General features: G+C 48.2%; 1 pseudogene; it reads left to right on the top strand.

Moving 5' to 3' along the window:
- Positions 1-1,051: 1,051 nt before the first annotated feature.
- Positions 1,052-2,875, top strand: LOC119356645 (annotated as a pseudogene).
- Positions 2,876-24,037: the final 21,162 nt, after the last annotated feature.

Below are 24,037 nucleotides of genomic sequence, written 5' to 3'. Positions count from 1 at the left end.
TGAGAACAATGGAAAGGGCAAACAGAAAATGCATCGTAAGTTTGACATATCAAAAGTAAAATGTTTTAACAGTGATGTGAATGGGCACTTTGCCTGTGACTGTCCGGAGCCGAAGCGCGCACGCAAACCTGGCGCAAAAGTAAACTGACGAAGATCCAGCTTTGCTCATGACCGAGGTGTGTGAGCTTGTTGAGAACACTGAAATCACTGTTGGAGACAAGGTCATGTTGCAAGAAGAAAAAGTCATGCCGAAACTGACAGGGTCATCAGACAAGTCTTGATATATTGACACTAGAGCAAGCAACCATATGACCGGTTGTCTGGATAAGTTCGCCGAGCTGGATTGAAAGATCACCGGTTCAGTTCGATTCCGAGATGGATCAGTTCTGGGCATTGAGGGACGCGGCTCAGTTCTCTTTGTTGCACACAGCGGTGAGCACCGGCTGTTAACTGAAGTTTATTTCACCCCGAAGCTAAAAAGTAATATAATCAGTCTAGAGCAGAACGATGAATGTGGTTGCAAGTACTCCGTCGATGAAGGGTTGATGACTGTGTTGGATAAACAGAGAAAGGTGCTTGCAAAAGTTAGGAGAACACCAAACAGGCTCTACATTCTGAATATATATTGAGCAGTCTGATCCAGTTTGTCTACTGTCGAAAACTTCAAAGCTTTCCTGGCTGTGGCATGCATGCTATAAGCTTTCATGCTTTGAGACTGCTAGCAAAGGAGGCCATGGTGCGTGGCTCGTTTGTGTGAAAGTTGTCTGGTTGCAAAGCAAAGACGAACGTTGTTTTCAGCCGAAGCATCCTACAGAGCAGATCGAGCGCTGCAGCTACTGCATGGTGATATTTGTGGTCCCATCTCGCCTCCAACCTTTGCAGCAAAGAATTACTTCCTACTGCTAGTTGATGATCACACGAGGTACATATGGGTGGTGCTAATAAAGAGCAAAGATAAAAATTCAAAAAAAATAAAGAGCAAAGATGAGGCACCTTTGTGGTCTCATCTTTGCACTTGAAGCAAAGATGAGGCAGTTCCATCCGGGACGGGATGCAGTTCATCTCCCGGTTCATGTCCTCGAAGCTAAGCACCAAGCCGAAGAGCATGAAGCAGCTGCTAGACTACCTTGTTTTGCTAAACTACCGCGGCGAGGTAGGGTATGCATATTGAGTCGACTGATCATTCCATCCAGCAAAGCTCGGTGATAGATAGGCAGCTGACCGGAATGAACTCAGTCTTTCCTCGCTGTCATGCAGAAACTGATGATCAGTGACACCCTCTACACCGCCGAGAAGCTTCGGACAGTGTTGCTCCTCGCAGAGGTCTTTGTCGTCGGCCTAGAGAGGAGCACACCGCAGTAGCAGTTTGAGCAAAAGTAAATGACAGATCATTTTGTAATCAGACAACTACAAATATCTACTCCCTCCGTTCCTAAATATTTGTCTTTTTAGAAATTTCAAATGGACTACCACATACGGATATATGTAGACATATTTGTCTTTCTAGAGATTTCAACAAATGACTACATACGGAGCAAAATGAGTGAATCTACATTTTAAATATGTCTACAATACATACATCCGTATGATGTATTGTAGTCCATTTGAAATGTCTATAAAGACAAATATTTAGGAGCAGAGGGAGTAGATGATATGTTTGCCAGCCATTACAGGTTTCAGTAGTGGGGATTGGGTTGGGTGACACTGCGGAATGCAGGGAAACACTCAACTGCCTCTCCGACGTGCTCCAGGCGCTGGATCCGATCAACATGGAGAAGTTCTTCAGCAGGTTGCGGTTTCATGATTTTTCTGCCATGATTCTCGACATATTGGAGGGAAAACCAGACTTGGTCATTGGCAATTACACTGATGGCAATTTAGCAGGATCCCTCTTATCAAGCAACCTAGGAGTCACCCAGGTGAAAATGAGCTATCAAAATGATGAATCCTGAAAACTGTCTTCTGTCAGCAACCAAACCTGACATCACATTACGAAAACATTTATCGACCAACAGAGAATGATTGTGCATGTTCTTGAGAGATAAAGTACAAGGACTGTGATGTCAAGTGAAGAGAAATGGACCAGAATATCATTTTTCCTGCCAATTTACTGCTGACATGATCGCCGTGAACACTAGAGACTTCATCAACACTAGCACCTACCGAGAAATAGCCGGAAGGTCAGCCACTCTGTAAACAAAAAACATTATCTCAGCAATGGCATGTAACCGTTCCCAGGAACCAGGATTCCCTGAGAGAATGCAGCAAAGACAAACCTAGCCAATATGAGAGCCACTACCCCTTCACAATGCCAGGGACGTGTCCCTACACCACAAGCGTCAACGATTTCGACCCCAAGTTCAACATTGCCGCTCCTGGTGCTGATCAATCCGGTTACTTTCCCTTCACACAAAAGCACACACACAAATCGAGGAGCTACTCTACAGCAAGGAGGACAATGATGAGCTCTTGTAAGTACATATCCTTTTTTTCTAAAAACACTGAACTATGATACGATTACTATGATTCTATTGAATCAGAGGGTACCTAGGGGACAAAAGCGAGCCAATCATCTTCTTGATGGAAGGCCTGACAAGGTGAAGAACATCACCGGTCTGGTCGAATGGTATGGTGAGAACAAAAGGCTTAAGAAATCTCCTCAACCTAGTCATTGTCAGGGGCTCCTGGAGCCTTCAGTCAAACGACAGAGAAGAGATCGAGGAGATTAACTAGGTGCACAGCTTGATAGACAAGTACCAGCTCAAGCCTCAAGGGACAGATTTGCTGGATCAAAGCATAGACCGACCGTGTGCTCACGGTGAGCTATACTGTTACATGTGTTCAGGATTCACAGATGGTACTTGAGCAAACATAGACCAGCATAGTACGGTACACAAGACAGCCGCTGGCAGATCATTACTACTCTCTTCACATAATTATTACAATGACGAGTCAACACGCTAACATAAGAGCATCACAGGCTTCAGTAGTAGAACATGGCGTTCTTCACACCGCATGATGCCGACCATAGAGCCGCTGTCGGATGTCATGAACTGAAGATAAGAATCATCCAAGGGCACACGTTGAAGGAGTGGTTGGCCGTTAATTTTGGCGTGCCAAAACGTCATATGTTCCTTTAGCGTTGTAGCTGTCATTTTCTTGTCGTTTACTCCTTTCTTTTTGTTGGTCGGCATCACTCGCTCTGGTGTAAAGTTGAGCTTGTAACCCAAATGGTATTATCTACCAAATACCTAATACAAGAACCCTAGACGCCACCGCCAGTTGGCTCGGCCTAGCTCATCCCCATCTCGGTTTCTCCCTATTTTCTCTGAAATTCTCGCCTGCTCTTCAAACTATTGACCAATTGGAATTTCTTAGTATAGGTTGTGACAAAGTGGTAACAGAGTGTTGGTTCTAGCCTTAGTTCGATCTCTTGGAATAAACCTGGCAAGGGTTTGAAGAGTTCTTCCTCTATGAAATTCTGCAGCCGATCTGCACAAGTCCTGGACTAGGGTACGGTGGAGGCGTGGGTGCTCGATTTGGTTGGTTTGGTTGGGGAAACACACTATTTTCCTAGTAAAATCCCGGATCTGCAAGATCCTGACCCGTGAGGAGATGGGTAGAACAAACAAGCAATCCACCGACGATGCTGAAGAGGAGATGGCCTACATCACTAGAGAGGAGTTTGAACACAGGAAGAGCTTCAACAGAAGTTGGGCAATTTTGCCAGGGGCAGATGGAGTTGGCCAAGTCATAAGTGAGTACTAGAGGATATTTTAACAAGATAGAGCCAGACACCAACTCCAAGTTGGACAAGATGGCACAAATGCTAGCTGCTCTGATAGGAGGAGGAGAAGGTCAAGTATACAACGGAATTTCACTCCTAGTGGTGCTGCTAGTTTACCTTTGATTACTAACATGCCTGAGATTACCTTTGGAGTTAGTGTAGGAAATCAGACAGTGGGACTCATGGGAACTAGTGGGATCTTGGGCTTCATTTATACCGCTGTTGTAAGAAAAAACACCTGCCATGTCATGTTACAAAACCTTGAGCCACCTCTACTGAGGACCCCTATGACGAGCAGAGAATTTATGAGGAGTAAGGCCTAGAGTTCATAGTAGGAAATGCCAAACAAGAGTACATCCAGGCAGCTCTGTTTCAAGAGCAGCAGCAAGCAGCTCAACTGAGGGAATAAAATCACAAATGCTAGCTGATCAACTTAGGAAGTACCTGCAAGCTAATCACTGTAGGGAGAATTTGCAAGTAGCTCGGCCTAGAGAAGGACCTGGAAATAATAGGAATATGCATGGAATGGGCTACTACCAAGGCCCAAGGGGTTGAACCTAGTAGGAGAGACAGGGGAGAGTCGGAAGATGAACAAAACCCTCTGCACAGGAGATTTGCAAAAGGGCCCAGGATGGGCTTCCCTGAATTTGATGGGGAATATACAGAAGGATAGAAAAGAAGGCCAACAAATATTTTAAACTAGCCAAAACACCTGAAGATCAAAAAGTGGAAGTGGCCACTCTGTATTTCACTAGCAGAGCAGACACCTGGTTAGAAAGCTCTGGTATAGAAATTGAGATACCTTGGGTAAGTTTCTGCAGGAAGTTAAAAGAAGAGGTTTGAAGGAAAATCTGTATATGATGTGTGTTCCACAAAATTCAACAAGTTACTAAAGTGGATGAGTACATTGATGAATTTGAGGGAACTGTGAGAGGGGTGAGAAATGACAACCCTGACTTAACTGAAGTTTATTTTGTGAGGAGTTTTGTGTTTGGGCTCAAGGACTATGCTCATAATTTGACACAAGTTCAGAAACCTGACAATTTACATGAGGCATATTGGTTAGCCAGGAGATTTGAACAATGCTACCCTTTCAAGAAGAACAGACAATTTCTTTTTAACATTAGTAAGGACATGATACAGTAATCCCTCAGGATCCAGTTCCCAGTTCAAGTTACTTATCACCTCACCTTGTATGGTCTTTGTGAATAATTAATAATATGACTGCATGCGGCGTTCAGATGCAGAGGCCGGTGGTACATCCTCCTTTTCCAAAAAAAGTTCAAGTTACTGCCCTACAAACCTGTTAAAGCACCTCTAACTATCACTGAGAACAAGGCAGTTAGTGCAGTCACTAATGAGAAAAGTGATAAATGTTGCAAGTGCAACGAGAAGTGGGTCCCAGGCCACAGGTTCCATTGTAAAATGAACAAGCAAATCAAAGAAATGATAACCATGAAGAGGAAGAAGAGAATGAGGATTCAGATGAGAAGCAGATAGCACCCTCTGATTAGTTTATGCATTGGGGCTTCTCACTGGTTGATTTTTTTAAGGATATAAGTAGCTCCCTGCATTTTTGTGATGCAATGAATTCTCTATGATGCTCACAAGGAATAACTAAATAATGAGCAGTGTACCTAGTCATGTCACCACTCACCACTGACCGGTCCTTTGTATGGATCTTGCCAGACCTTGTACAAATCTTGTATCAGCTCTTGCGGCGCCTGAGCAGAAACTATAACCCCACATACCTTGTAACCTCAGGCCAATCTTGGGAGGCTACAACCTACAAGACACCACCATGCCGTGACTCATTAGCATAGTACCAAAAACCTCTTGCCAAGAAAAAAATTCAAGACTCAAAAACAAGTGGCGGGTAATATTAATATTTTACTTACATCAGCGAAGGACTGTTGTCCTCGCGAGGATGAGTATGGGTCACATCAGCACCAAGTATAATTGTAGGCATGCATCCACTTCCACCAGTAGTGTTCCTCCCCCACCTTACAGAATTAAGCGAAAACAAGTTCACGAACATGAAACGAAAATGATGTTGTAAGGAAAAGCAGCACCATGCACACTTAACCTTGATATTTATCTTCAGTGCAATATTGCATGAATATGCTTGTTCAATTTTAACACCTGCTTCGTACAATAGCATTATTTCACACACACGCGAACATCATGTGCACAACAATAGTGTGAATCCAACAATACAAAAGAGAAGACTGCATTTCCAGAAATAGAAGAGACACTAGATCCAGACTTGGACATCCCAACACTAAACACGCTCATCAACAGAAACACTAAGTTCAGCAGTTATGCTTGAGAGATAGACAAAAGGACCATTTCAACTACATCTCAAGTTCAGCAGTTACATCTCAAAACTCACTTCGGCATTCACATGTTTTTGTTGAACAAAAGCCATAAGGGCACAAACAAAATGATGCACTAGCTAAATATCAGAAGCTACCAAGGCGCACTAGCAAAACGGGGCACAAGAAGACCTACAACTATTCAAAGAACGACTCCTGATGTTCAGGCGTCTCCTCCATGTTCATCTCCCATTTGCTACGGGGAGCCATTCTAGCGTACACTGTACACCCGAACTTGATCCACCTGTAGAAGTCCTCCTCGAGGTCCTTCTAGAGTTGCCTCTTGGCAGCCCTCTCCATGGCATGGGCATCCTCAAAGGCATGGGTCTCGATGATCTTCTCCATGGCACGGGCATCCTCAAAGGCCTGGTATCGATGATCTTCTCCACAAACCTTGGGTGAAACTCCAGAACCTTCAGGATCTTCTCTGCGGTGGCTTCCTGCACATCATGTGCAAGTCTCTTGGCTTGATGGCTATGGATCACCTGCCTAGCTATGCAGCTCTGGAATGCAGTAAAGGATAAAGTGAAACATTGAGAAGGGAAATAACATAAGCAAGAACAAAAATGAGGAATGACAGAGTAGTACCTCTCACCACAGGTCCTACAGTGTTGTGCATCACCCTGTTAGGGAAGCGCTTGGCAATTCCAAATTTCCTTTGCTCCATTGGCTCTAAGCTGTCGGACCTGAACAAAGGCAGCTATGAGATCAAACAGTCTAACAAATCATTAAACAATGAGCTTGCACGAGGACAAAGTAACTAGTGCATACCCGAGAGTGAAGTTGTAGGAAGATTCTGACTGTTGCGCTTCAATAAAAGCGCAGACTGCAGCAGCGTAGGTTGCCACCTGCTCTAGGTCCTCTTCACTCAAGGCAACACATCACTTGGCACAGAGTATTTCTATGGCAGCGAGCTTGTCACCGTGGGCGAGGTCACCTCGGAGGGATTTTTCCATGGCTAGAATTTCAACATGCATATCCACTTCGAGACAGGCGACCTCTTGCTGGAACGCGGCTTGAAATGCCTGAGCGTGGCACTTGTTGTAGCCCCCGTTGTAGAGCTCCAGCCTCTGCATCGCGCTAGTGAGCTTGTCCGAGTCAAGGCTCAAGCCCCAGAAGGCCGTGTAGAAGGCAGTGGCCGCTTCCTCCAAGGCCCGAGTATCCTTGACGACGACGCCCTCCAGCTTCTTGAACTCGTCCATGTCGTAGTAGACGAAAAGGCCAAGCTTCAAATCATTATGGATGTAGATGTAGACCTTGGTGGGGTAGCTGTCACCAGCGTTCTTGGCCTTGGCGTCGCCGTCAGAGAGGATGGCGCAGAGGCCAGCTGAGGCGGCAAGAAGGGCTTCTGCCTCAGCTAGAGAGATATCGCTCATGGCCATGACACCTGTAGGCAGCTCGCCCTTGGCGTCCTCTTCCTTCTTGGAATGTCATATCCAGTCAGCACATTTCGTTGCTAATAACTTATTTATACCAAACATTTGTACTTATTTATAACTCACTTTGTGCATATGATCTTAACTACTCCCTCCGTCCCATAATATAAGAACATTTTTTACACTACACTAATGTCAAAAACGTTCTTATATTATGGGACGAAGGGAGTAGTACATTTTTGCTATTACATTACCAGAACTAACCACACAACAAAGTAGCTAAATTTTAATACATAATAGGTTTTTCTATATAATTTTAACGTCAATCTTGCATAATACACTTGTACTAAAATTAAAACATATTACAGACAAAGTGATGTTGGTTGTTTCATTTTTGAGACATCGTCTCTTAATTTTTTTGGTTAAACAACGTTTAGACTAGGTTAGAAAACAAATATCATATCTTCACACATAAATTTCTTCCACTTAGATCAAGTATATGTTTGTGTTTATTTAATGTCCTTAAATATCATGGCAAAGAGTGCTAAAGTTGGCATAGGTTTCTAGAGTGGGATTTTAGGTGGAAGTAAACAGAAGGGGTAATTATCAATACACTAAGAAAAAAATGCTACAGTAAAATTTCCATGAGGATTGTTCTCGGATCATTGCCATTGTACCAGTAGAGAAATGCTTATAGGCAATCGACATTAGTAGCATACCACCAAGGAGGCACGACGTGCCAACACTTTCCTACGCCAATAATAAGTATACTATTGTTGGTGTTCATTCCAAAAGTCATGCCACTAGTAATTTTGACCTGTCCGATCCGACATAAGTTACTAGCGGCATGTGATCAGAGGGACACACCACTACTATTTGGGTTCCTAATGGCGTACCATACACTGGTAGGAAAAACTGTGGTAGCGGAGTTTGAGAGACATTGTTACCGGCGCGGAGGCGAGACACCGGTAGTATGACATCAGTGATAAGCCAGTATCACCGGCATAGGTTCCCAACGCCGCAAATAGTAGATTGATAGTGGCATTGGCTCGGGACGTTGGTAATGTGTAAGGTACTCTGGCGTCTAATCTTATGTACGGCGCTACTTAATTATTGATGTATGGCCTCTCTTGTCCTATCAGCGCCATTGATAAGTATTTGTGAATAAAAATATATTTATATTTACCATTTATAGTATAGTATAGATCAAACTGTCAAACATGTAGATAGTTGTTGTGTGCTACAATTGTTCATAGTGGAGAGCACTTGAATTTTTGTCCTCTCCACTATAAATATTACACTTAGCAAATAGTGAATGTATGTTTCATGCAATAAAAATAGTGAATGTATGCTCACACGTATGTAGTTTTTTCATTCAGCTATTCGTCGGTGCTCCACATTTTTTCGCTCATAATCAGTGTCCTTGTTGCCCTGTTGTGCCATTTCACTACAAGAACTTGAATATTTATTGTCTCTATTGAAAAAAGTGTTGCTTTAGATTGAAATTATGTCATGCGAAATGAGACCATTTCATTTGTGTACAAGTGACGCTCTTAAATATAAATCTCTTTAACTAGTTTGCACAAAACTCCATTCAAACACTAATTGAAACCACTCGATTTGAACACATTTTGAAACAAAAGTAGTACATAATGCATTGCATAACATAAGTTTGAACTACTTGATTTCAAAGTACTCGATATAACTACTTCTAGCATACTAAGAATAACTAACTAATCTTCCTCAACCTCGAGCTTGTCCCAGTCCACACCGTCGTCGTCGGAGCCTTCGTCGCCATTGTTGTCTTCGCCGAAGCCAGGGTTGGTAGAAGGGCCGGCCCCATCATGTTTCTTGCAGATGTCGTACACCTGGAGATCCTCGACAACAAGCTCCGGGTGATTTGCTCGGAGCTCGGCCATGTAGGACTCGTCATACCACTTGGTCCCGATCTGCTAGAAGGCTAGCCGATTGTCCCTCACCTCGCGGCGGGAGACAACACGGGGGTTCAACGCCGACTAGCTCTGGGACATCACGGTTGTCGAAGGGAAAATTAATATTCGCCTGGCAGTCGTAGAGGCCGACCGCGTTTATGTTGTACGCCCGAGTTGCTAGCTGCGGCGACGAGAATGACCTGAGCCAGTACCGTTTTCCCGTGTTGCAGTCTCTAATCTCAAAGAACCACACCCCCGACTTGCGCTGCCACACGCCGTCAAACTTCCGCTTTGGCGGCAGCGGTGGAAGGTTGGAGACGGATCTGGGTTATCGATTCCGCGGTGGCGAACCAATGCGGCTAGATCCAGCCAATTCGAAAGATCGGGGCGAGGTAGCGAGGTGGATTGGGGACGTAGAAGGGTGGATTTGTTAGTGCGGGCGGGTTTGTCAAGGGAGTCTGCGGGGTGGATTGAGGGATCCGGCCGCACATATATAAGCGTCGGTGGCCTAAATTTCGATGGGATTCACATTTACCTTGACCAACATCGTTGTTGCTGATGCTCTACCCTTTGTCTAAACCAAGATATTCACTCCGATATTGCCACTAATGACTAATGAATGCATAGGATTCTACAAATCCTCTCTTTATTATGTTTCCACAAGAAATGGGCTAAATGTGGATGAAATCAAGTTAGAACATGGAAGGGAGTGAAGGAGGAGCTAGAAGAAATCAGGAGGAGGCGCACCAGAAGCCACAAAGCAAAAGACGATGTTTCATGCAGCCGCGGCCACTCGCATGAGCGGTCGTATGGCATGGAAACTAAGGCCTCACGTCCACTCTAACTACTTCTGTAAAGGGGTCGAGGCCGAAATGTGAACAGAACATCCGCGAGTGAAGCCATAATAGATTCATCCTCATCCATCTCCATCAACCCTAGCCGCTGCCATTTCCATCTCCATAGCCGCCATCACCACCATAATTCCTCTTCCACTAGACCATACTTGTAATTGTGCATCACACACGGCAATCGTTGTAAGACATATTATCAATCAATCATTCTCCATGATGTGTTCCTCAATGTGTTGTTCGTGTGATCCGATCTCCATATGTGAGTCGTTCGGTAAGGTATGGGTTGGGGCAAGAGCCTTCCAACCCTCTATATTTGTTGTGGGGATCAATGGAACTTCTTTGAATTAACGTCTCGTATGGGTAAAATAAAATTGTTTCGTTGATGTCTCTTGTCTTGTATGCGTTCTTCATCCCTGCAGGTACTCGGGATCATGAAGAGCGAGCCACAGAGAGACTAAGGGCAGGGAGTTCGTGAAGTGTTATTATGAACACCGGTAACAAAAGGGTTTTGTACGATAATATGGATCCTATCTCTGAGGATTCAAGAGGTGTAGTCATTAAACGTCCATAGCTCTTGTCTGATTATTGCAATCTTAATCATCGAGGCAACCTGTGAGATGGATAGGGCCTTCAGTTGGATAACTGACATGCCTGCAACAAGAATACGCTTGCCTAGCACTCGGCCTGGATGGAGATACTGGACGAATATCACATCGTGTACGCGGCAAAGGAGGCGTACACGAGCTACGAGATGTACAGGCGGATCATTGACATGAGGAAGTGCCTCCTTCCCCAAGAAGACGAGGGATCCAGCCAGAAGCAGAGAAATGGCAAGCGTCACAACAAGAAGAAGATGAATTGATGATCGTTTCTTCTAGTATATTATGCATGTAATTGTTTACTTAGGTCTGCAAATGTTATTTGTAGTCAGTTATGTAATTAGATGTTTATTTTGGTTATGTAATCATATTTTTATAAGTATATATGTTGTTGTTTAGTAGATAGAGCATAGATGTCGTGCAGACTTAGCAAATCACATCGCATATGGATTAAACTATGGAACCCGTCAGTGATTATTTCATTAATCGCTAGTAATTATTACCAGCAAGTGTTTGCGCACAACACACAGCTTATTAGCAGAAATCATCTGTGTTATTATCAGTCTTCTCACACAATTCTGATTACTGAACTATTTGTGGGTATCACACACATCTGGTTAAGCGAACTGTTTGTGTTTTTATAGATCATCACAAACAGTTCGTCTGAGTGACCTGTATGCCGTCTGTCACACACTTCTTGTCCTTGGTAATCATTTGTGTTATTTTGCCTCATCATAAATAGTTCATCTGAGTGATGACCTGTATGCCGTCTATTGCACACAGATCTGGGTAACCATTTGTGTTTTTTGGCTCGTCGCAAACAGTTTGTATGGATCAATTGTATGCCACAATTCGCAAACACAACTCTAATCTGAACCGTACTTGTTGGATCAGCAATCACACATGGTTCATTTTATTGGCGACGATTTTACTATAGTACCGTTTGCGATCGATGCATCGCACACAGGTTGGTCGATTGGTCTCCTATACATGTGTCGTCTTAGGACCTTCCTGCAGTAGCGCAATGAAAAGGGCTTACCCATCTACTACTAGATCGGGAGCGCGCCTTGGCGCGAGGGTGCCGGTCCTAACGTTGTGGTCAAGTAGTTAATGCTCAAGTTAGTAGGAATTCAGCTTTAACATATGCATTCAAACATGATCACAAAATAAAAGAAGAAAAAATCACATGTGATACAAGGAAGACATTATGTAGTTCAACATCGACATGTGAGATTATTAGGCAGAATTGAGTAGTCGCTTGATTTCGAATGGGGAGATGTTCAATTCACCTGCATAGACACATTCATGTCTTAAGAAGTTGAAACTACCCAACTGTGGCCCTATATGTTTATCAAAAAAATAATCTTTGCTTATATATGTTTAGTCAAATGTTTGAAAAGGATTTCTAAATGCAAGCAATGGAGATTAGGGTGTTATCACTTGTCAAGGTCCTGTCACATAGACATGGTTCACTACATGTGATCTAAACCTTCCATTACTTTGTACCGCGGTGTTTTCCATAAAATTTGATCATACCAAAATAGGCAACAAATGTCATACATGACAGAGCAGTTATAATATCCGCACAGTGTGCCTGGCTCATTGCGTTGTCCCAGCATTTAATCAAAGTGTTTAGTACTCCCAAAGGGAATTAGACAGATTGGTCAGGATGGATTATCTCACTACATCAAGGATGTACCATAAAAAGGCAGGATAACCAAGTCCAGTACATACAATTTTGTCAAAGTTATATATGCCAAAGGCCAAAGCAATTAGATATACCAAAAGAAAGGTGTCGGTGTCAAAACCGGCGGATCTCGGGTAGGGGGTCCCGAACTGTGCGTCTAGGCCGGATGGTAATAGGAGGCAAGGGAGACGAAGTTTTACCCAGGTTCGGGCCCTCTTGATGGAGGTAAAACCCTATGTCCTGCTTGATTAATATTGATGACATGGGTAGTACAAGAGTAGATCTACCACGAGATCGGAGAGACTAAACCCTAGAAGCTAGCCTATGGTATGATTGTTGTTCTATATGTTGTCCTACGGACTAAAATCCTCCGGTTTATATAGACACCGGAGAGGGTTAGGGTTACACAAAGTCTGTTACAATGGTAGGAGATCTACATATCAGTATCGCCAAGCTTGCCTTCCACGCCAAGGAAAGTCCCTTCCGGACACGGGACAACGTCTTCAATCTTGTATCTTCATAGTCCAGGAGTCCGGCTGAAGGTATAGTCCGGCCATCCGGACACCCCCTAATCCAGGACTCCCTCAGTAGCCCCTGAACCAGGCTTCAATGACGACGAGTCCGGCGCGCAGATTGTCTTCGGCATTGCAAGGCGGGTTCCTCCTCCAAGTAGTTCATAGAAGATTTTGAACACAAAGATAGTGTTCGGCTCTGCAAAATAAGTTTCCACATATTGCCATAGAGAGAATAATATTGACACAAATCTAATCGGCTGACGTATTCCGTAGTGTGACGCACCACGGCCAAGCCTTTATTCGAATCGTTTTATTATCCCACCTCAGCGTGTCATGCGAGGCGGTTTCCTTGGCACGTCTCGTCGAAGCAGAGATCGTGTCCCCTTATTCCGGGATTCTCATCAATACGGGCGTGGGTAACCCAACCGCGCCATTGATTACGGCGCTTGGAGATAAGCGAGTTTTACCAGGCTGGTGGGGACACGTAGTTGCGTCCACCCATATAAGGGGATAAGGATCCACCTTTTCACCTACGCCTTCTTCCTCCTTTGCCTATCCATTTTCGCACACTCGAGCTCCAGCGCCCAAGTCCACACTCCCCACCTCAACCTTTTCCAGCCATGTCCGGAGCGGGAGGCAAGTGGATGGTCTCCTCTGTCATGGAGGGAGACATCAAAAAACTGAGGAAGGTCGGATACTTGTCTAACGACATTGCGTACCGGCTTCCTGGAGAGGGGCAGCTCCTCCCCACCCCAAGGCCCCATGAGAGGGTAGTGTTCCTTCCCCACTTCCTCCGCGGACTGGGCTTTCGTATCCACCCATTCGTCCCGGGACTCATGTTCTACTACGGCCTGGATTTCCATGATCTGGCCCCGAACTTCATCCTCAACATCTCGGCGTTTATCGTCGTGTGCGAGTCTTTCCTCCGCATCCTCCCCCATTTCGGCCTATGGCTCAAGACTTTCAATGTCAAGCCAAAGGTGGTGCGCGGCAACCAGGCGGAGTGCGGAGGCGCCATGGTGGGCAAGATGCCCAACGTATTATGGCTCGAGGGCTCCTTTGTGGAGACCCTGAAGGGGTGGCAATCGGGGTGGTTTTACATCACCGAGCCGTGCGACCTTGAGTGGGTCGCAGCCCCTGAGTTCCGGTCCGGACCCCCAACGCGGCTCACGTCCTGGAAAGAGACAGGCCTGTCGTGGGGCAGCAAAGAAGAGGTGACTGGACTGTAAACATGCATCTAAACCTTGGTGAACAAGCAGCTCAAGCTTGTCAACGTAGTCCAGGTTATGTTCATCCGCCGGATCCTCCGGTGTCAACAACGGGCCTTCAATCTGTGGGAGTTCAACCCGGCGCAGCACCGAACTCTGAGCAGGCTCTTCGACACGATGTACGAATATGCCTGGAAGGTGCTTTTCAAGGGCGCCGAGGCTCCCACATTCTCTACCGAGGATCGCGGATTCAGCGTGCAGCGTCATGCTAGCGCGGTAAGTTGTTTGTACCTTTTACAGGGTATTAGTTTTTCATAGTTTAACTCTATGCGGGATCTAAGCTCCCTTACCTTTGACAGGATTGGCAGGCGAAGTCTGGATAGATCGACTGTCCGGCTCCTTTGCCCGAAGACCCAGCCGATGCCCGCTTGGCGAAGCTGCTGGTTCCGGCACCCTATGTGGTGCCGGAGAAGAAGGCCACGAATAAGGCCACGGGGACTCGAAAAAGTGCCCGGCGCCAGGAGGTGTCGAGTTCATCATCCGACGGCTCCAAGGCGCATTCCTCCCATGAAGACGAGGAGGAGGAAGAAGAGACCTCTCCCCCTCCAGTGGGGGGGAGAGAAGAAAAGGAAGGCCGCCCTCACTGGGAGGCCGAAGGGTCCAAGAAGGGGAAAACCCTTCCTCCGGACTACTCCACCGATGTCGACGACGGCGGAGAGGAGTGGCCGCTCAGGGCCAAGCCCCTGGCGAAATCGTAAGTATCCGGATACCAGAGTAATTCATAGTATTCCTTTGCACAACTTTCCCTTATGTCGAATATGATTATGCAGCCCACCCAAAGACCGGCTCGACGCGTCGTCGAGCGGTTCACTGGACTCGTCGGATGTGAATTCGCTTCCGACGGCTACCTCCCCCCGCCCTACGGACGACGCCGAAGTGTTGTCCCAACAGGTTCCAAGCCAGGAGGAGGTGGTCCTGGAGGCGCCACAAGGCGACCTCCCGGACTCCAGGAGTAAAGGGGATAAAACCCCCCAGGGCTCCAAGTCCGGCCCTAGGCCGGACACCGCTCCGGAACCTTCAAAGGTTCCAGAGTCTGGCGGGCGACCTCCTTCCAAGAGGAGCAAGCCCACCGTGCCGGTGACCTCCGTCCAACCGGAGGCGCCGGACAATCTGTTGGAGGTGCTCAAAGGCGCCTCCATTGACGAGGAGCACCGCACCATTATGAGTGCGGTGGTCCAGAAGGTTCAGTCCGCCAAGAGCGGACTGACTGAAGCTTGTGCTAGCCTTTTAACAGGCTTTGAGGTAAGTAAAGAATGTGTAAATAATATTACCGCATAGACAGTAGCCCCGGATGCTCTGTTTGGCATTCGGGAAGAAAAGCCGAATAGAGGATCAAATTAAATTCGCAGGAGTCTAACAAAAAGGAGTCAATATGCGTATGCAGGCTTCTTTGCTGGCGTCCGTCGCACTGACTGCGGAAGTGGACACGCTAAAGAAGAACCTCGAGCAGTCCAAGCAAGAGCTCGGGCGTGACAAGAGGCAGCTTGAGGATAAGGAAGGTAAGAAATACCTTGTTTAAAAATATATATAAAAAGTGCAATTGCAAAAAATGACAGGATTATCGTGGCTATTGTAGGGGCCACGTCTGAGGTGGCGACCCTTAAGCAAGCGCTGGTCGAGGCCGAGAAGAGAGCGGCCACGGAGCGCACCAAGCGGGAGAAGTATGAGGCCCAGGTTGGCAAGGTGCGGCAAGAGCTCCAGGCTCTCATGAAAAAACATGAGAGTTTGGAGCTTGACTGAAAGACGCGAGCGTCCGAGCTCGCGATGGCTATTGAAAATGCCAAGTCTGCCAAGGCCGAATCCCAGAAGACCCTCCAGGAGTTGGATGCGGTGAAAAAGATAGCGGCCGGTAAGGCATTCTTTATGCAAAGCAAACACATAAACATGAGTTACTTGTTACTTACCTGAATCCGGAGCTCTCCAAGAGCATTCGCAGATCTTCCCTGTAGTGTGTCCGATGCCGCCGCATTCTATCGAGCTGAGGAGGGCAGCTCGGCAGAGAAGGTGTTCTGGTCTCAGTATGCTGAGGCCGGACACCCCATGCCCCTGAGCGACCAGCTGAAGCAACTGGTCGAGCTCCACAAGGCGGCGAACAGGCCATGAAGGGCCTCATAGTTCGGCTGTGGCCTGGAGAGGCTCTGCCTGGGAGCTATTTTAGGCTGGTGCGGCGGCTGGTGGGGGCCTGTCCAAGGCTTGAAGTCATCAAGCGCTCCGTCTGCATTGAAGGTGCCCGTAGGGCCCTTGCCCGTGCTAAGGTGCACTGGGGCAAGCTGGATGCTGAGAAGCTTGTGAAGGACGGGCCACCGCCGGGGAAAGAGCATCGCAAGCCCAAGAATTATTATACGGATGTTCTGAAGGGTGCCCGCCTTATGGCGGATGAATGTTCCAGGGGTGTAATTTTTGAGTAAAACTCGCTCGTTTTGTCCTGTGCGCTGAAAACTTGTTCATATGCGCTAAGCAATGCTGTTGGAATTTAAAATATTACCTTCTGTGCGGCTGTTTATCAATTCTGAGAGATGGCGAGTCGTCGGTTTCTGCCCCCGTGCCGCTAGTGCTGGGGTGTTCGGGGATAAACCTGAGCGCTCTTTTTCCCATGTTTGGGTCCTTCGAGGGAGGCGCTCAGCATAACGAACAAGGCAATCAGACTATAATGCGTGAACACTCTCACTTAGCCATCGAATTCTATAATTTTAAATTTCGGCGAAGCCCCTGGTATTCGGAAGACCGAGTTCGAGGCGCTATCCACGCCTTGGCCGGACAGAGCCAACTCCTCGCTCTAAGCGGCATAAGTCTTTAGGGACTCGAAAAACCTCTCGAACAGCGACCAGCTCTCGCTTCATCATGACAGTCAGTTTTAGCTTTCTCTAGTGAGGTGCTCGACCCAGCTCAACTGGGGCACAATCGCAGTAGTTCTCCTAGTGCTACCTTAGCCGACATAGCGGAACATAAGGCACCAAAACATAGGAGCCGGGCAAACCCAACTATTGACCCAAGACATGATTCGGAGCCGATGCATATAATGCTATAAGTTCGGGGTACCGCACTTGTTAAAATGTTCAAACTTCTCACACCATATTGAGGGGTACTAAAGCCCCTGGCGTATTTTGGCCAGACCAAAGTGTACGGGTGCAACATGTCGTTAAGGAACATATATTTGTAAAAAAAGAGTAATGCATAAATAGACAAAAGCTATGCATTGTTTATTAAAAAGGGCTGCGATCAAAGCAGAACGATACAAATAATGCGATAAGCAAAAGGTTGGACTATTTAACATGTCCGTTCCAGGGGCAGGTTGCGGAATGGTATGCGAAACAGGTATACTGCTCGTGATAGAGACCACCTGGGAGTTCCGTAATGCAGCATGGCTTGTCTGCTTCCCTGGTTCTTGCATCGTTTGTGCGGCAATTAAACTGCCGAACAGGCCTTCCGAAGAATGGAGTCCTGAAAGTAAGAGAAAATTAAAAAATCGGCAGCCGCTGGTGCGGTTTAAGCCGTGTTTCGGGCATGCCGTGATGGTACCCCTCCCCCTGTACCCATGGTATTTCTAGAGCGTAGTTATGTACGCGAAGCACTGGCGTCGCATTTTTGCGAGGGCTGGGGTTGGGGCCGCATTGCTACGCCTGCTCGGAACGTGCCAGGCGGTCTTGTTGTAGGTTACTCCGGGCGCGCTTGACAGTGTCCGGACGTTTAATGGCCGGACTGGAGAACTGCTTGGCGAGGCTGCTTTGTACTTCCGCTGCAAGGGCCGTCGTGTGCTCCTCCGTTCGGAGGGAGTGTTTGGTGTTTCCATTGACCGTAATTACTCCTCGAGGGCCTGGCATCTTGAGCTTAAGGTATGCATAGTGCGGTACCGCATTGAACTTGGCGAATGCGGTTCGCCCGAGCAGTGCGTGATAGCCACTGCGGAATGGGACTATGTCGAAGATTAACTCCTCGCTTCGAAAATTATCCGGAGATCTGAAGACCACTTCAAGTGTGACTGAGCCTGTACAGTTGGCCTCTACACCTGGTATTACGCCTTTAAAGGTCATTTTGGTGGGCCTAATCCTCGAGGGATCTATGCCCATTTTCCGCACTGTATCCTGGTAAAGCAGGTTCAGGCTGCTGCCGCCGTCCATAAGGACTCTAGTGAGATGAAATCCGTCAATAATTGGGTCTAGAACCAATACGGCGAATCCGCCATGACGGGTGCTAGTGGGATGGTCCCTTCGATCAAAGGTGATCGGGCAGGAGGACCATGGGTTGAACTTTGGGGCGACTGGCTCTACCGCGTATACGTCCCTTAACGCGCGCTTCCGCTCCCTCTTGGGGATGTGGGTTGCGTATATCATGTTCACCGTCCGCACTTGTGGGGGAAAACCCTTCTGTCCACTATTGTTCGGCGACCGGGGCTCTTTGTTGTCATCGCTATGCAGCCCCTTGTTGGTATTTTCGGCATTTAACTTGTCTGCCTGCTTGAACACCCAACAATCCATGTTGGTGTGATTGGCCGGCTTTTCGGGGGTGCCATGTATCTGGCACAAGCGGTCGAGTATTCGGTCCAAACTGGACGGGCCCCTAGGATTTCTTTTGAATGGCTTTTTCCGCTGACCGGATTTATAGCCTCTGAATCCGGCATTAACTGTTGTATCCTCAGCATAGTCGCTGTTAATGTGGCGCTTCTGCTTGTTGCGACGCGACCTGCCACTACTGTCCCTGGTATCCGAATTACCAGGGTTCTTGGTCATATTGTTGCTACGAGCAAGCCAGATGTCTTCTCCCGTGCAAAAGCGGGTCATGAGTGTCGTGAGTGCTGCCATAGATTTCGGCTTTTCCTGTCCAAGGTGCCAGGCAAGCCACTCGTCACGGATATTGTGCTTGAAGGCTGCTAGGGCCTCTGCGTCCGGACAGTCGACTATTTGATTTTTCTTTGTTAGGAACCGTGTCCAGAATTGCCTGGCCGATTCCTCTGGCTGCTGAATTACGTGGCTTAGGTCATCGGCGTCTGGTGGTCGCACATAAGTGCCCTGGAAATTGTCGAGGAATGCAGCTTCCAGGTCCTCCCAATAACTGATTGATCCTGCTGGCAAGCTGTTAAGCCAATGCCGAGCTGGTCCTTTAAGCTTGAGTGGGAGGTATTTGATGGCGTGGAGATCATCGCCGCGGGCCATGTGGATATGAAGGAGATAATCCTTGCTCCATACCGCAGGATCTGTTGTGCCATCATATGATTCGATGTTTACGGGTTTGAAACCCTCGGGGATTTGATGATCCATTACTTCGTCTGTGAAGCATAGTGGGTGTGTGGCGCCTCTGTACTGGGCTATATCACGACGTAGCTCCAATGAGCTTTGTCTACTGTGTTCGGCCCTACCGGATTTGTGTTCGGCGTGACGGTTACCGTCTCGAGTCGTGGGGCGCCCACGCGATCCGTAGATCGATCTTGTTTGCCTTGCCTTGTCCTCCAACATATCTTGCAGGTCTGGCGCATTTTCCCGTGCCTTGGTACGGGGTGCGGCTTGAGTGGAGGGCCGAGAGGCCTCTCTGTCGCGGCCATGAGGTGGTCGGTCGGTCGTATCAAGTGCTGGTGATGTAGGTTTAAGCGCTTCCTCCTCTAATCGGGGTAGCAACCTGCGCTTTGGGTAGCTCTTGGAGGGGCGTTCGAGTTTATGTTCTTCGGCCGCAAGGACTTCAGTCCATCTGTCGACTTGAAAATCTTGATCAGCTCTAAGCTGTTGCTGTTTTTTCTTGAGGCTTCTTGCCGTGGCCATAAACCTGCGTTGAAAACGCTCTTGCTCGACGGGATCCTCTGGCACGACGAATTCGTCGTCGTCGAGGCTTGCCTCGTCTTCGGAGGGAGGCATATAATTATCGTCCTCGACCTCTCTGTCTGCCGCTCTCTCATGAGGGCTGGCTTCTCCATCCTCCTGTGCTGAAACTTGCTGGAGGGGGTTTTCTTCGGCACTCTCCGGAGTATTATTATCTCCCGTGCTGGAATCACCGTATTTGCTTTGGCGGGATTTTGAGCGGTGCCACTGACGCCGGCGCTTAGGCTGTTTCTTGGAGGGGTCATCCTCCGCTGTTGCATCGCCATCTCCTTCTTTTGGGGTGTCCACCATGTATATGTCATATGACGAGGTGGCTTTCCAGAGCCCAATAGGCGCTGGTTCTTCATTGTCTCCTGCATCGGCGTCCATAACGTCGATGTCTTCGGAGTCGAAGTCGAGCATGTCGGTTAAATCGTCGACAGTGGCTACAAAGTGGGTGGTGGGTGGGCTTTGAATTTCTTCATCATCCATATCCCAACCTTGTTGACCATAGTCCGGCCAGAGCTCTCCTGATAAAGAGAGAGACTTTAGTGTCTTCAAAATATCGCCGAAAGGCGAGTGCTGAAAGATGCCCGCGGCAGTAAACTCCATGATCGGCGCCCAATCGGATTCGATCGGCAGGGGCGCAGAGGGTTTGGAGTCCGGAGAGGAGTCCGGCTCCTTGGAGTCACGAGTCTCGCGGAGTGCAGGGCTGGTGTTCGGCTCGATCGCCGTTGGGATTGCAGCCCCCAAGGCGGCGTCCAACCACCCATTCTCGATCGGCGCAGTTGGCTCTGAATTAAGGGTCGAAGCCGATGCGGGTGCGGCCTCCAGGGTACTGTTCGACGGCAGAGCTAGATCATGCTCGTCGTGACAGTGCGGCGCGCTCGGCAGTGGCTCGAATCCGTCGAAGATCAAGTCCCCGCGGATGTCAGCCGTGTAGTTTAAACTTCCAAATCTGACTTGACGGCCAGGAGCATAGCTTTCGATCTGCTCCAGATGGCCAAGTGAATTGGCCCGCAGTGCAAAGCTGCCGAAGACGAAGATCTGTCCGGGGAGGAAGGTCTCACCCTGGACTGCATCGCTATTGATGATCGTATGAGCCACCAAGCCTAACGGCGATGACAAAGAGGAACTCTCAATGAAAGCACCAATGTCGGTGTCAAAACCGGCGGATCTCGGGTAGGGGGTCCCGAACTGTGCGTCTAGGCCGGATGGTAACAGGAGGCAAGGGACGCGAAGTTTTACCCAGGTTCGGGCCCTCTTGATGGAGGTAAAACCCTACATCCTGCTTGATTAATATTGATGATATGGGTAGTACAAGAGTAGATCTACCACGAGATCGGAGAGGCTAAACCCTAGAAGCTAGCCTATGGTATGATTGTTGTTCTATATGTTGTCCTACGGACTAAAACCCTCCAGTTTATATAGACACCGGAGAGGGTTAGGGTTACACAAAGTCGGTTACAATGGTAGGAGATCTACATATCCGTATCGCCAAGTGTCGATGTCAAAACCGACGGATCTCGGGTAGGGGGTCCCGAACTGTGCGTCTAGGTCGGATGGTAACAGGAGGCAAGGAACACGATGTTTTACCCAGGTTCGGGCCCTCTTGATGGAGGTAAAACCCTACGTCCTGCTCGATTAATATTGATGATATGGGTAGTACAAGAGTAGATCTACCACGAGATCAAGGAGGCTAAACCCTAGAAGCTAGCCTATGGTATGATTGGTGTATGATGAAGTTGTCCTACGGACTAAAACCCTCCGGTTTATATAGACACCGGAGAGGGTTAGGGTTACACAAAGTCGGTTACAAGGTAGGAGATCTTGAATATCCGCATCGCCAAGCTTGCCTTCCACGCTAAGGAAAGTCCCATCCAGACATGGGACGAAGTCTTCAATCTTGTATCTTCATAGTCCTGGAGTCCGGCTGAAGGTATAGTCCGGCTACCCGAACACCCCCTAATCCAGGACTCCCTCAGTAGCCCCTGAACCAGGCTTCAATGACGACGAGTCCGGCGCGTAGATTGTCTTCGACATTGCAAGGCGGGTTCCTCCTCCAAATTCTTCATAAAAGTTTGTAAACACCAAGAGTAGTGTCCGGCTGTGCAAATAAGTTTCCACGTATTGCCACAGAGAGAATAATATTAACACAAATCTAATCTGCTGACGTATTCCGCAGCGTGGTATCACACTATGGCCAAGCCTTTATTCGAATCATTTTCACTTTTCCACCTCAGCGTGTTTTGCAAGGCGGTTTCCTTGGCATGTCTTGTCAAAGCAGAGATCGTGTCCCCCATTTACTGGATTCTCATCAATACGGACGTGGGTAACCCAACCGCACCATTTATCACGGCGCTTGGGAGGCAAGCGAGTTTTACTAGGCCGGTGGGGACGCATAGTCGCATCCGCCCATATAAGGGGATAAGGATCCACCTTTTTACCTATGTCTTCTTCCTCCTTTGCCTATCCATCTTCTGCGCACCCGAGCTCCAGCGCCCAAGCCCGCACTTCCTACCTCAACCTTCTCCAACAATGTCCGGAGCGGGAGGCAAGTGGATGGTCTCCTCCGTCATGGAGGGCCATGTCAAAAAGCTAAGGAAGGCCGGATACCTGTCCAAAGACATCGCGCACCGGCTTCCTGAGGAGGGACAGCTTCTCCCCACCCCAAGGCCCCATGAGAGGGTAGTATTTCTTCCCCACTTCCTCCGCGGACTGGGTTTTCCTCTCCACCCATTTCTCTGCGGGCTCATGTTCTACTATGGCTTAGATTTCCACGATCTGGCCCCGAACTTCATCCTCAATATCTCGGCGTTTATCGTCGTGTGCGAGGCTTTCCTCTGCATCCGCCCCCATTTCGGCCTCTGGCTCAGGAGCTTCAACATCAAGCCAAAGGTTGTGCGCGGCAACCAGGCGGAGTGTAGAGGTGCCATGGCGGGCAAAATAGCCAACGTCCTATGGCTCGAGGGCTCCTTTGTGGAGACCTTGAAGGGGTGGCAGTCAGGGTGGTTTTACATCACCAGCCACGTGATCCGAAGTGGATCGCAGCCCCTGAATTCCTATCCGGACCCCCTACGCGGCTCACGTCCTGGAAGGAGACGGGCTTGTCGTGGGGCGACGAAGAAGAGGTGACCGGACTACAAAAATGCATCCAGTCCCTGGTGAGAAAGCAGCTCAAGCTTGTCAACGTAGTCCAGGTCATGCTCGTCCGCCGGATCCTTCTGTGTCAAGAACGGGACTTCAATTTGTGGGAGTTCAACCCGGCGCAGCACCGAACTCTGAGCAGGCTCTTCGACACGACGTACGAAGATGTCTGGAGGGGGCTAACCAAAGGCGCCAAGGCTCCCACATCCACCTCCGAAGACCGCGGATTCAGCTCGCAGCGTCCTACTGGCGAGGTAAAATATTTTCATCTTTTACAGGATGTTAAGTTTTCTTCATAGTTTGACTCTATGCGGGATCTAAACTCCCTCACCTTTGACATGATTGGCGGGCGAAGTCCGGACTGATTAACTGTCCGACTCCCTTGCCCGAAGACCCAGCCCCTGCTCTCCTAGTGAAGCTGCTGGTTCTGGCACCTTATGTGGTGCCGGAGAAGAAGGCCGAGAAGAAGAAGGCCACGGAGACTCGAAAGAGTTCCCGGCATATGGTGGTGTCGGACTCGTCGTCCGACGAGTCCCAGACGCACTCCTCCCATGAAGACAAGGAGGAGGAAAGAAGAGGAAGGCCGCCCCAGCAGGGGAGGCCGAAGGGTCTAAGAAGAGGAAAACCCCTCCGCCGGACTACGCCCCCGACGCCGACGAGGACGATGAGGAGTGGCCGGACAAGGCCAAGCATCCGGTGAAATCCTAAGTGTTCG

The sequence above is a fragment of the Triticum dicoccoides genome, chromosome 1A (assembly GCF_002162155.2).
Source record: "Triticum dicoccoides isolate Atlit2015 ecotype Zavitan chromosome 1A, WEW_v2.0, whole genome shotgun sequence".
NCBI classification, from domain to species: Eukaryota; Viridiplantae; Streptophyta; class Magnoliopsida; order Poales; family Poaceae; genus Triticum; species Triticum dicoccoides.
Note: the sequence above shows the minus strand (reverse complement) of the source record. Positions and strands in the feature narration are given on the sequence as shown.